The 13,652-nt window shown below is 40.6% G+C and overlaps 1 protein-coding gene across 3 annotated transcripts in view; it reads right to left on the bottom strand.

Annotated features, from left to right (window-relative positions):
* Nucleotides 1-13,652, bottom strand: part of ATXN1 (ataxin 1) — a 414,991-nt gene that overhangs the window by 239,548 nt on the left and 161,791 nt on the right. For all 3 annotated transcript variants that reach the window (XM_081245982.1, XM_081245984.1, XM_081245983.1), the window contains one exon: nucleotides 12,672-12,800. The gene's annotated coding sequence lies outside the window, so the exon portion shown is untranslated. The remainder of the gene's footprint in view (nucleotides 1-12,671; nucleotides 12,801-13,652) is intronic.

Here is a 13,652-nt window from a genome sequence, read left to right as displayed (position 1 = left end):
TTTAACCTGCCAGTTTGAACATATGTGCCTCCACCACAGGCCCACAAAGGGGGCCCCGTAGTCACTTTCCCAAGTGTTCTGCCATTGCCAAAGTCCACTCTACAAAAGATGTCATTTCTTTTTACATTCTCCACAAAACATCTATTCATATTATGAAACACACTGCCATTTAAACCATGTTTTAAACCCACCGTAGGCAAACTCACATTCCATGGAGAGTTCTCATCGTTAAAAAGATATTTGAAAATTAAGTTTACGTGCTGTAAAAGTGATAATTCTGGGCTTGAATCAGAACCACAATTTTATGTTTTTTCAAGAATATCAAGCAACTTCCATTTATACTTAATCATAAAAGGGGTTAACCTTCTCTTCAGTAGCCTATTGTCAATAAAGTATGTATTTAGCCTAATCCCTGATTGTTATCAAAGAAGGCTGTGTTAGAAACATAACTTGAAATGTTGACTAAGAGAGGAATGGAAACCTTCAGAGACCTTCCTTTAAGACACAAATCTGATGACTGCCAGCCATGATCAAATGTGTAAGTCCAAGTATGCACAAGGGAAAGACACCGACGATTGTGCCCCTACCCTGATGTTACCCAAGCCCCAAGACTAACTCCCGACTGTAGGGGTAACAGGTCACAACTGCTGATTTGGAGGCTACCAGCTTGCTGCAGAGATACAAAAATAGTGTCATCTTTGAGCTATCTGTGGACATGTGTGTAATAACTGAGGAAAACAAGGAAATGAACGCTACCGAAACTCTTTCCTAAATTACACAGATTGAGGGACAAGCCCAAGAGAAGAGAAGAATGACATGACTAAACCCAACTGGAAGAGCATTCATTATGAGCCCACTCATTATAGCAACAAGTGAAAAAGACACAGAGCCTGAAGATGAGGAGCTTCAATTAAGCACACAAGCCTACCTTTTCTATTTCTTCTTCCATAAAGTTCATTGTACTTTTATGGTATTTTAGCTTTTACGTTTGGGACCTCTGGGACCCAGGGACCTCTACCCTGGCAGAGTTAAAGGAGTACGTGTGGGCTTTTCCTCAATAAAATGGTGATTTGATAGAGAGGTTTTCTGTGAATTGAGTCTGAACAGTAGGCTTGACATCTTTATCAAGCAGAGAGAAATGCCAACTTGAAAAATACTCTACCATTGTTCATGGCTGCTGTTAAAAAACAGAGTAATCCTCCCCCTTCTTTTTATTTGCAAGACAGGGACCACTTCGGTGGGTCTGACCTGGTCACATATAAATTCATTCAGTCCAGCTCAAGCCATGGACCTTCCTGCTCCAAGTCTCATTGTAGGCAGATATTGTGTTTATACTCTATTTAATCCTCCTTCTTCACCTAGAATACATAATTCTCCAGTGTAGGCACTCAAATATCTGCAGAATGAAGGACTTCAATTACTGACATCAGCACCACCTGTCTGTAAGCTTGACCCAGGGATTTTCATCGACGACTCTTCCTCCATTCCCATATTCATCAATCACTACATTCTATGATTCTACCTCCTCAAAGGCTTTTGGATATGTTGCTTGCTCTTCCTTTTCTGACCCCCCATCCTTCCCAACCCAGGCCTCAAATGAATAGGCTCTCATTACCTACTTCTAACTCTTAACCCTCCGACCCCTCCATCTTTCCCAACTCCAGCCACCCTGGATACCCTGTCACCAACTCCATATATATATATATATATGCATTTGTTGCACGATATATATCGTGTCACTGAGTCATTTCCTTGAACAAGAACTTGCGACTCTGCATCACCTGCCCTATTAACTTCAAACTCCTCTGCCAGGTCTTCTCCTCTCCTCCCGTCTTCCCCAAAGCTGCCCAACTTTCTTTCACACTGATCTCCAGCAAAAATACACACATCACTCAGCCACACAGGTCACCTGCATCCCTCCCTCGTACCTTTGTCCCTGCAGTCCCTGCAACTAGAACAACTTCTCAGTGTGTCCCATCCATCATATCTAGCCCTCCTTTCAAGGTGCAAATTGGGTTTTCCTTCTCGAATGAAACTCTTCTTGGCCACTTCAATCCCCAGCCGTCTCTCCTTCCCCTCAATACCCACTCAGCCCAGAGCTGGCCCCTCCATCACAAGTTCTTAGCTGTATACTGTCATGTATGGCTCTGTACTTGCCTCTCGTGGATTGGTATTGCACCCTTCAGCAAGATTTTCATAAAGATAATTTTAGATTTACAGAGAGCTGCAAAAGCAGGAATGTTCCTTTGTACCCTTCATCCAGCTTCCCCTTAAGTCAACATCTTACATAACCAAAGAACAATGATCAAAACTAGAAAATTAACCTTGGTCAGTATAGAATGTACTAGGATGTCACCAGTTTTTCCACTAATGTTTTCCTCTATTTCAGGATCCAATCTCGGATTTCACCTTGCATTTAGTTGCCATGTCTCTTTCATCTCTTCCAATCTGTGGCCATTCCTCAGTCCTTCCTGATCTTTAAAGAACCTTGACACTTTTGAAAAGTAGGTGTCTGATTCATTGATTGATTGAGTCACTGATTCATTCATTAAACAGATGATGTTTAGGGCTTTGTCTTAGGTGCTAGACTGACAACAAATAAAACAGTTCCTTGGGCTTCCCTGGTGGCGCAGTGGTTGGGAGTCCGCCTGCCAATGCAGGGGGCGCGGGTTCGTGCCCCGGTCTGGGAAGATCCCATGTGCCGTGGAGCGGCTGGGCCCGTGAGCCATGGCTGCTGGGCCTGCGCGTCCGGAGCCTGTGCTCCGCGGCGGGAGAGGCCACGGCAGTGAGAGGCCCGCGTACCACAAAAAAAAAAAACAACAGTTCCTTTTTTCAAGATGTTAACAGCCTAGTTACTAGAAATTCATGTGAATGTCTAGAAGTCCTTGATAAAAGTATTTGGAGAGTACAAGTATACTCCAGTTTTCAAAAGTTCACTTCATGGCACTTTGCTTTTACAAAAGACCTATATCAGCACCTATTTTTGCTAATGGAAAGAAATCTGAAGAGGATTTTGGCTTTTATGAAAGCAGGTGAAAAGGGGAAATGGTTTTAGCACTGGTTTTGCAGCAGCTGTTACAGCGGCAGCACACACCCCCAGCAGAAGAGTGGCACCACCAAGCTCCTTCCTGGAACTACAGGAAGCATCTCAGCATCAAGACACCACAGGTTTGAACTGTGTCTGTGAGCATCTGTGCTTTATCTCCATTTGTTTTGTGCAGCCGTTAGCAAGATGTGTCCTAAGGTAATTGCTTCTTCGCTTTAAGCCATTTCGGCTTACGAAAGGTTTCACAGGAACACTCTACTTTCGGATAGCAGGGAAACCTGTACAGTGATGGGTCAAATGGCAAGACTGTAAATTTTACCTGGAGAAGAAAACGCAGGGTGACAGGCAGGCAGGAAAGACTGTCTTAAGAAAAACAGCATTTTGTTCTCCTTTTTAATCCATTGCTCACTCTATAAAAATAGTGAGCATATAAAATATCTAGAGACAAATCCTATCATACAGTTAGCGGGTACACTCTGCCTCTGAATCTTCTAAACTAATTCCTAAAATCAAACACCTCAAGGGCACACTTTTTAGGAAGATTTAATGTAGTAAACATAGACTCTTTATATAGTGACTATGTGCTTCACTAGAAAATTTGCAAACAGTTTAGGTAAAAAAAAAAATCTGAGAAGCCATTTGTCTTAATCCAGTTTTCAAATCCAATTTCATAGTTTTTATTCCTTCACAGGAAATAATGAAGAGCAAATAAGAAGCATCATCAATCAAAGATGGACTCCCTAAGTTTCTTTACTTAATTCAATTTTCTTGTACTGCTCCTACTGTATTTTCCAAACAAAGCTGTTCTTTTCTACATGTGATAGTTCAGCCCTGCAAACACCCTCAGGAATAATAAACAAACAATCGGGCACATTTTCTGCCACAAATTTCACTCTGCAATATTCTTTATCTGAAGCATTTTGAATTCCAAGCAAGCAGAGACACGTCTGTATCGCAAGACCTGCACACAATAGAGAATGTGTATTTTTAGACCCTTATTGACACTTAAATCTGTTAATATTTAACTCCTACTACTGTTCTAAAGGAGGAATAAGCAAACTCTCCAGCACACACAATGTTACATCAAACACTTTAATTCTAATAGTAAATGCTGCCGAAAGGAATTCTACTTTCATTATTTTATGTCACCCTTTCTAATTAATGTCGATGTGTCTTTTCCATGGGAGGGTACATACAACAGATGCACATATGTGCTGTATCTGTGGATATCCACACAAATGCACACATATTCATGAGTACAACATGCAACTACACTCATACGCATACAGACTGGCCCCCAGTCTGTATGTTAGTATCCACTTATAAATAGAGCTTGTTGCAGTCCCCGACTTGCATGGGAATACACACAAACAGCATCTAATCCAGTTGATTTCCTTTCATTAACTTTTGTAGGAGATTAAGATTAAATACTTAAAAAAAAAAAAAAAGCCAAGTAGACACTTCAGGGAGTCTGTGATTAAGAAACACAGAAGCTAATGAGACAGATGGGCTGCTGCATAAAGGGAATTTCAGTGCGCCAGCTCACACTCTGTAGAGATTTACTGTGCTTCACCTTTTCCGTTGCAAAGTCTTCATCATTTAGCATCTTACTTATTTGACTCTTGTCCCTCGCACAGACCCCCTCCTATTTCTGCCTAAACCTCCTGAAATGAGAATTATTAAATAAAACAAGACAACGTTCTTTTTTTTTAATCTGTTATTCAAGGTTTACTCAGAAGCAATATTTACTATAAAATCATGGGGTTTCTAGCTCAACAGATAGTGGACAACTCTGTTAACAGAGCTGGCTGGAAAATTTTTAGAAAAATCCCATTAACATAGAAGAATTTCTGGGCCAGAAAAACGAGGAGCTGAAAAAAAATTCACGTATATTTAAAAATTATTCACAATAGATTTTTCCTCTATGTGATTGGTCCTCTAAGCTATCCTCACACACACAGGTGATCACTGTCCCTAAGAGCTTCTCCATAAACAGTGCATATTTACAGAAATAACATATGTGGAGGGCCTTACAATTCATCATACATTTTTTATGCATTCCTACACTTGATCCTCACAGCACCCCTGTTAGGTATAATTATCTCTATTTTACAGATTTAGAAAAAAAAAAAGCCCTCAGATTTTAAGTGATTTCCCCAAGGTTACAAAGCAAATAAATTGTACAACTGAAACTCAAAACCAGGATCTCTGTTACCAAATCTCCTTTTTTTTTTTTCCACAACATGAATTCAAGTTTCCTTGAATTCATTTTGGTTCTATTTTATAATAGTAGACTATACAAACTCCGCTCCTTACCTAAAGATTTTATATGCTTCTAAATGAAACTATGTATTTTAAAATTTTCCCCATATATATTTTAAATTCTCTCCTTTCTGGTTAAATTGAAATGCCCTGGTTCCTTTAGTATCTGCTTCCATTATTCTCTGGAATCTCCCTTTTGAGAGATCTGATGTCCTATTATCTGATGATCTGATTATTTCTGTGTTGACAACTCTTCCGCCTGTGCTTTTTAAAAAATTGTCGCTGTGCACATTGCTTAGTATTTTTCAATTGTATCCACTACAACGTCCATGATCTTGCTCTAATATTAATCACAATGGTAACTTCCATTCTAGAAAACTTAAAGAATTCTCCATTTTTATTCAACTGCATTCGTCTACCAGGTACATTTCTTGAATCTTCCTCCCCAGTCACTGTTATTGCCAAGATCTTTGAATTAAACAGTAGGGTTGTCCTTTCTTTTTTGGGGGGGAGGGGTTGCCCTTTCTTATCTGCAAGTTCATCCTGCCTGAGCCATTTAAAAAAGGTGCTTTGGGCTTCCCTGGTGGCGCAGTGGTTGAGAGTCTGCCTGCCGATGCAGGGGACACGGGTTCGTGTCCCGGTCCGGGAAGATCCCACATGCCGCGGAGCGGCTGGGCCCGTGAGCCATGGCCGCTGAGCCTGCGCATCCGGAGCCTGTGCTCCGTAACGGGAGAGGCCACAGCAGTGAGAGGCCCGCATACCGCAAAAAAAAAAAAAAAAAAAAAAAAAAAAAAAAAAGGTGCTTTAACATAACAACTTCTCAGCGTAGTATATTCTGATGTCATAAATACTACACCATGATATTATCCTATGCAGGGAGCAAAAGGAGGAAGTGGCTCTGAAAGACAGATCTAGTCATGTGCCAACACAGCCTGATAATTAGATCACTGGGAAAAGAGAGAGAAAACTCACAAGATTATAGCCAAATGGGCTACCAGACAAGCCCCCTCTCTGGTGTGTGTAGGTGATTGGTCACCACCGAGCTTCAGGAGCCGAAGTCCACATTGTCTAACCCGAAGAGATAATCCAACTTCAGGGCATCCCATCCTCCCTTCCTGTTGCCCAGCTCTGCTTTCCCAGCTCTTTTAATTGGATTATTTTGGAATCTGCTATTTCTGTCTCACTCCTTTCCCCAAACTGTCATATAAGTACTGCAGCTTGACTATTACACAGCTGCCAAATTTCACTCCAGAGATGGCTGTACTTCAGTGGCAAGTGAAGTGATGCTCTCTCTGTGCCATCCGAATACTAGCTTAAGAGCTTCAGCATCTGGAGGGGGTTGCCTTGCCTTGGTGCAGGCAAGAAGTGTTTTGTTTTGTTTTATCATCATCACTCGAGGGGCAGGTCATTAGCTCCACCTGAACATGAAGGAGGAAACAAACCAAAAAACACTCCACACATATACACAAATGCATGGAGAGAATACAAACGGTGACTGGGACTTTTCATGGGTTCTTTTCTATGGGGACTTCAAAGCCTTAAAACATCAAGGATGTAAGATGATGTTGTTTTTCAGAAGCAGAAGAAGCCTCAGAGCGTAGTCCGCTCATGTTACAGATATAAAACTTGGAGGCACAAAATGAGTACCTTGTTCAAAGCTCTCCTGATCCCCAGACCCAGGGCGTTCCACTTGAACTTGGGTTCAGCCATGGATGCACTCAGAGGGTCACATCTCCACCAGTGGAACCAAACACAACGCCAGCTTCTAAAGCATATGATATCAGTACTTAATTTCTTGTTTTGTTTGGTTATATTGAGTTATTTTTGATACTCAAGAAAAATCTCTACCAGAAAAAACAGAGTGTGAAGTAGCAGGGAGAAACAACAGAATAGAATTAGTAGTAGCAGATGCTTTAACCATGTGCCAGGCCAGGAAATGTTCTAAAAGTTGATTATGCATGTAATCTTCACAGTGACCTGTTGTTCTCACTTTAAAGAAAAGAAAAATGAAAGATACAGAAGGAAGAATACTTCCAAAGAGAAAACAGGAGGCAGAGGAAGTTGACAGGTCATAGAAACAACCTTCCCAAATTTTACTCAAAACACTTAGTGAAAATCTAAATAAATATCAATGATACACTTCTCATTTAATCTAAAGACATAATCCTTGATACCGCTTGGCATCTAGAGGCATGCATCTTTTGTTTCTTGCTAACTCAAACAGAGGAGTATACTACTCCCACGAATTTCTATAGACTATTTCTAAATCTTACAGTGATAATGGTTCTTTCAATAATCAATGAACAATCAATGACTCGCTATCTGAACCCTGGTGAAATGAAAGGCACTAATGATATCTGAGGGGGTCTTGAGTTGGGGGAAAAGGGGACTAAATGATCTTCATGTTCCCTTCAACCTCAAAATACTATAACACCAACTAAATACTATAACACCAACGGCTATAATAGGTAATATTCTAGAATTTAGAAAACATATTCAAATACTTCATCTCATTTGATAAACTCTAAGAGAAAAAAAGAGAGTCATTTAAAAAGTACCACAGAACACTGACACTTTGATATTTCTACATCTAGTCATCACTCACACTTTGAATAGTACAGTTTGCCAACACTGACAGCAGCATTAGTGTATTAGGAGAGAGGAAATCTCCGCAGCATTATGCTTCAGCATCGCAATGTGGAAAAGAAAAAAAATAAATAAATAAAACAGTAGGCTTCGGTATCAACCATTTTCTCATGTGTTTTTCTGTCAGATGACAAAATATTCTACCTCATTTCATGAAAGGTAAGAGAACTATGGGAATGTTTGCACACTGACACAGTAAATTATATTATTTATAAGATTTTTCAAAGAATAAAATGCTTTATACAGAAGTCTGGTAAATTATTTTAGATATTCGATTACACTCCAAAACAGTTTTGAAAAGCTATGCCTACATATAAAACACTATGCACCCTGGAGTCTCTGTCTCTACGTTTTTCATTTTGCCATGAAAAACATCATTAAAGTGTCTCAAAATAATACCTTCCCCCAAACTAGCTATGAGTTATGCAGACTACCTTCAGACTGAAGGAACTAGAGTGGAAAAGAAAAGAACATATTTATGCTAAAAGATGATTTTGGAGAAGATCTCTATTTTAAAGATTTAATGAATATCAATTGGGTTTTCTCAACCTTAGAAATGTACATTGCAAATCCCAGTGTGTGTGTTGGAGCTTGGGTGGAATAGGTTGGGAGTGGGATGGACAACTAAACTAAACGAACTGGGCTTGTCAAAGAAAGGAAAAGTATTTGAGTAAAATATATGGTAGAAGTTTGAGCCCCAGAATAAAGCAGCTGACTAGGGAGCAATAATACAGAAGAAAAGGGTCCCTCAATGATAGTAAAGCCAAAGCCAAAAATGTAGCCTTTACCAAACCCATGTTGAAGGTCAAAGGAGATAAAATAAACCTCTAAGTGGATTTTATTATTTAAGAGACCACTAAAAGCAACCAGGAATGGAGGGAGGAAGGTAAGAAGAACCACAATCCCACAAACAAGCTGAGTGGAAGGGTACCAAAATGCTAAAGAGGCCAAGAGGTGACAACTGGAGAGATTATTTCGATCCAGAAGTTAAATCTGTTTAAAATTAACTAAATAAAGTTAACTGTGGTTGCCCACAGAAGGGAAAATTGATCATAGAACTAATCTCGCTCTCCAACGTGAAGGATGGTGGATAAGGTAAGAATAGGGATGTCATTAGTCCAAGTTAGAGTAAGGTCAATGTGTTTTGGTGAAGCCACCACCTCAGTTCTTCTTTTGGGTGTGGTTGAAAAAAGAAAGCACCACCCTATACCATGAGCCATCCACTCTCCTGTCTCACGTTTATACAGTCATAGAATAAAACACCCATTTCACAATTTGTTAAAAGACAGATTATCGATAGCAAGTTTTATTTCTATTACCTAAATTGAGAGATCAATGGCTGCATGATTTTTATGGGATCTGACAATTGTGCATTCAAGTCAAGTTTCACACTTGTCTTCCCTCGGTACCTTCTTCGCGTCCCAATCTGGTCCTGCTTTCAGTAACCACAACCTCACTGCTAGTCCCCCTCCTCTGGTTCTTTCTGCCTGAGCCTTCCGGATCAACAGGTCTTTTTCTCCACTGGTTTCTCCACTCTCTCATTTCAGATACACTCTAAACCTCCTTTTAGAATGGTCCAGATCATCTCCCCTGTTCACCCAAACCAGGTTCTGATGCTGCCGACGGTATCTGCCTTAGAAATGAAAGCTCCATCAGGGCAGGCCCCTTGTCTACCTTGTCCCATTCCATATCTCCAGTGTTTAGAACTGTGTGAGCACATAGTAGTCCCCAAAGAGGTATTTGCTGAATGAATAAATGAGGGATGAATGACTAAATGAGATCAGAATTTAAAGACATCATCTCAGTTTCTTCCAATTCAAAATTTGTGCTCTCACTCTGTTCTGGCAAAGCCCGAAGGCACCCCAAAGGCCCTATGGGTTGAGTTCTCAAGAATGATTTGAGTTCTCAAATCAACCCTGAATTGAGTTCTCAAGAATGATTTGGCCTGGTCTTGCAGAGGAGTTTCCCACATGATTGCAACAATGGTCTGGTTATGGAGACAACCCAAAACTGCTGTGAAATGTGGTTAAATATGCCCCTCTCTTCTGCCTCCCTAAAGAAATTTCATCCTGGTAAGCCCCTACTAATCAACGTGTCTGCATTTCTGCACACCAGCATGCACAGCTAGAGAATCCTTTCTTCCTTTCTGTTTGAGTCCCTATTGATTCTGTAGTTGGGGAGGAATCAAAGTGCTATCCAAATACCAAACATCCCATATGGTGGTGTTATCACCGCCCTTACTACAGAGATGCTCGGCCTTTCTACCTCAGCTCGCTGGAGTCTGGCAGAACACGACGCACTCTTTTGCTGACACATTCACTGTCCTCTCTCTCTTTGTGAACTTATTAATTTTGTTGAAATAACATATGTACGTGCTTAAACACAAGTTTCATTTTCTTATGCGTCCTCGTAATCATTACGAGGAGAATAATTTATGGTCCACTAAAGAGGAACTCTTAAGCTAAACTGTCTTAATTGGGAATTCAGATGTTCCTCTTTTACTGAAAAGTACAGAGCTGTTCAAATTAGACTGCAAATTTGGGCCAAAACAAATGTACACACACAAGACTTGCAGAGTCTCCGGTGAAAAGCATTAGCTGAAACCAGACAAGTCGCCGTGGGTTTGTCTCCCTGATGCCAAATCACGCTCTGACTCTTTTTCCTTCTACATTGCAACCTTATGATGTGGTTCAAGGGTTGAGGGACTCGCCCTTGTGAAAGGAAGCTTATTTAGTAATGGGAGAACAAGATGAGCCTAGCAGGGCAGCTCATATGTGGTGCTGGACCGTTAAGAGATTCAGTGCAGCTCCAAGGGGCCAGGAAGCTGGCCTTATCCAAGGTCCTTGCTGTATCTCAGGAGTCAGGCAGCCGGGGGTGGGGATGAGGCTCTGTTCTCACATAAGGGCTGCTCCAAGGGACCCACTGGTCAGTGTCACAGACAGTTTTGACTTCATAGCTCTGTGGCGAATGGGTCTCTGACTTGCAGACTTCAGTCAGCCAGTTTCTCCAGAACTGGGATTACTCCATTAATTCTAATAAAAGCCATTCAGAAATATATTATACCTTTTTTGGATCCCAGAGGAGGATGAAACAAAGGAGGAGGAAGGGAAAAAACAGTTTTACAAGAATGGGATTGTACCATGGTTAGTGTCGTACTTTGCTTTTTTTACTTTGATCGTGACCATCTTCTCACAGCATTAAATACTCTTTTGGAATAGGACTTTTAAATGATCTCACATAGAGTTCCTTGTAAAAACACCCTATGAGATGGGTACTAGTATTATCTAAATTTTATAAACTTAGACTTTGAGCTGTATAGTAAGTTGCCCAAGGTCATACTTCAAGAAAACAGCAGAGCTGGAGTTTGAGGTGAGGCAGTCTGGAGTCTGCCGTCTTATCGACTGTGATGCACAGCCCCTGAATCACACGGTACGACCATAATTATATTTCATCCTAGTCTCAATGTTCGATGGGTATATGTGTATGTATACAGACACACACATGTGTGTGTAGTGTTATACATACACACATACGTATGTGTGTGCATACATATACATGCACACATACATATACACACCTGCATATGTCCATATATATATATACACACACATACATGTATATTAACTTCAGATCCATGTTTAATGATGGCTGCTTTTTATTAAATACCTTTTTATTCTTATTAAAAAATAAAAAATTATGTTTTCCATTGAAAAAGTATGTGATCTCATGGTTGTCTAGGACCCTTCCATGCTTCTTGATTTAGTATTATTTCTCAAATGTTAACTACTGGTAAGTTTCAAGCATGCTACTGTCTACAGAAGAAAGGTTCTTCAAAATAGTATTATTTACAAATAAATGCCCCCTCCCTCACAACCACCACCCCCAAAAAAGGGACACGTAGAGGCACCATTTCTCAGAATCAACTGGCAAAGACTCTTTTTGTTTTCCAAATTCTCAGCACTGGCAAAACTATATGGAAGTAGGTCTCTCATATGCTGCGCCTCTGGAAATATAAACTGGTCTGACTTTATTGGAAAGTAATTTGGCAACAAGTAGCAAGAGTATTAAAACTTGAAAGCTCTTAAATTCAGCAATTTACTGCTAAGGAACTATCCCAAGGAAACCATTAATAATGGCAACTGACATGAAGCCATAAGAACATTCTTGGTAGCATAAAAGCAAAAAAAAAAAAAAAAAATTAGAAACAACTTAAATGTCCAACTAGAGAAGATCAATTAAATGTATTTTAGGATATGTATTCAGTGGTATGCTATATATTTGTAGATAAATAACTCGTAATGAAAAGATGTTCATTATTGCATTGCTAAGAGGAAGAAAAAGGTTAGGTGATAGCATATGTTGCCTTGTTCACCACTACCATCTGACGGTAGTCTCTCTAGCTGAAGTTATAAACACAATGATCAGAGTTATCCCTTTCTTATTAATGCCTTGTCATCATCCAAGTCAGTGAGCTCAAAATGAATAGAAGTTAATTTTTTTCCCACAAAAAAGCAAGGGTTCCATTTTTATAAACATTCCATCTCCATTTTATAAAGAGATGGAGAGAATAAACAGATGGAGGACACATGAATCTACAGATGTATGTTTATGTTGTGTGTGTGTGTGTGAATAGACATGCAAACATCCCCACCACTATCTTGGAGATTTTACAATCAAATGATAGTTACTTTCGGCTAAAGATTTCGGAGATATTTACCTGTACCATGTGCTTTCATCACAATGGAGAATCATAAGCAGTCAGCTCCTTCCCAGCAGATCTTTTCACACAGATTTTGCTTGAGCAGAAGGGGAGACAGTAGAGAAACTCAATACAAGACGCCTAGACCTGTAATTACAAAAACAATATTCCCACTGAGTTAGGCAGTTTTCTGTGGTCTTCATTCACATTAGCTGAATTCTCAGAGAAGAAAAACATATTTGAATAATCGCTCTCCCTCCCTATCTCTCTCTCTTTCTCTCTGTCACACACGTACACACACATACACACACACACAGAGAGATAACACACACGAGACAATTCAGAATACCAAAAACTCAGCAAGCAGACACATAGCAGGTCCTCATCTCTGAGGATGAGAGGGCTCTGCCTGCCAGGGGGGTTGCTTCCCAGCCCATCTCCTGACCTTAGGAATTAACACCATCAAAATAACCCTATTCCTTCCCCTCCTCTGCCTACTGATCCCAAAACTTCTGAGAAGTTTTCCCAGAAAATGTCAGAAACATTACTGAATCTGACGCTTTCTAAGATTCTTTCTAGCCACAAAGGTAAGCAAGTTTGGTACATGTATTTACCCTAACAGCCTGACTTTCACTTTATTTTTTTTTAATTTTATTAATTAATTTATTTATTTTGGGCTGTGTTGGGTCTTCGTTTCTGTGCGAGGGCTTTCTCTAGTTGCGGCGAGCGGGGGCCACTCTTCATCGCGGTGCGCGGGCCTCTCACTATCCTGGCCTCTCCCGTTGCGGAGCACAGGCTCCGGACGCGCAGGCTCAGTGGCCATGGCTCACGGGCCCAGCCGCTCCGCGGCATGTGGGATCTTCCCGGACCGGGGCACGAACCCATGTCCCCTGCATTGGCAGGTGGACTCTCAACCACTGCGCCACCAGGGAAGCCCCTGACTTTCACTTTAGAAACTGTACATGCCCCTCTGTTGATGACTCAGGTGAAGCACAGTAT

Source organism: Mesoplodon bidens, assembly GCF_964165515.1.
Source record: "Mesoplodon bidens genome assembly, chromosome: 10".
Taxonomy (NCBI): Eukaryota; Metazoa; Chordata; class Mammalia; order Artiodactyla; family Ziphiidae; genus Mesoplodon; species Mesoplodon bidens.
Note: the sequence above shows the minus strand (reverse complement) of the source record. Positions and strands in the feature narration are given on the sequence as shown.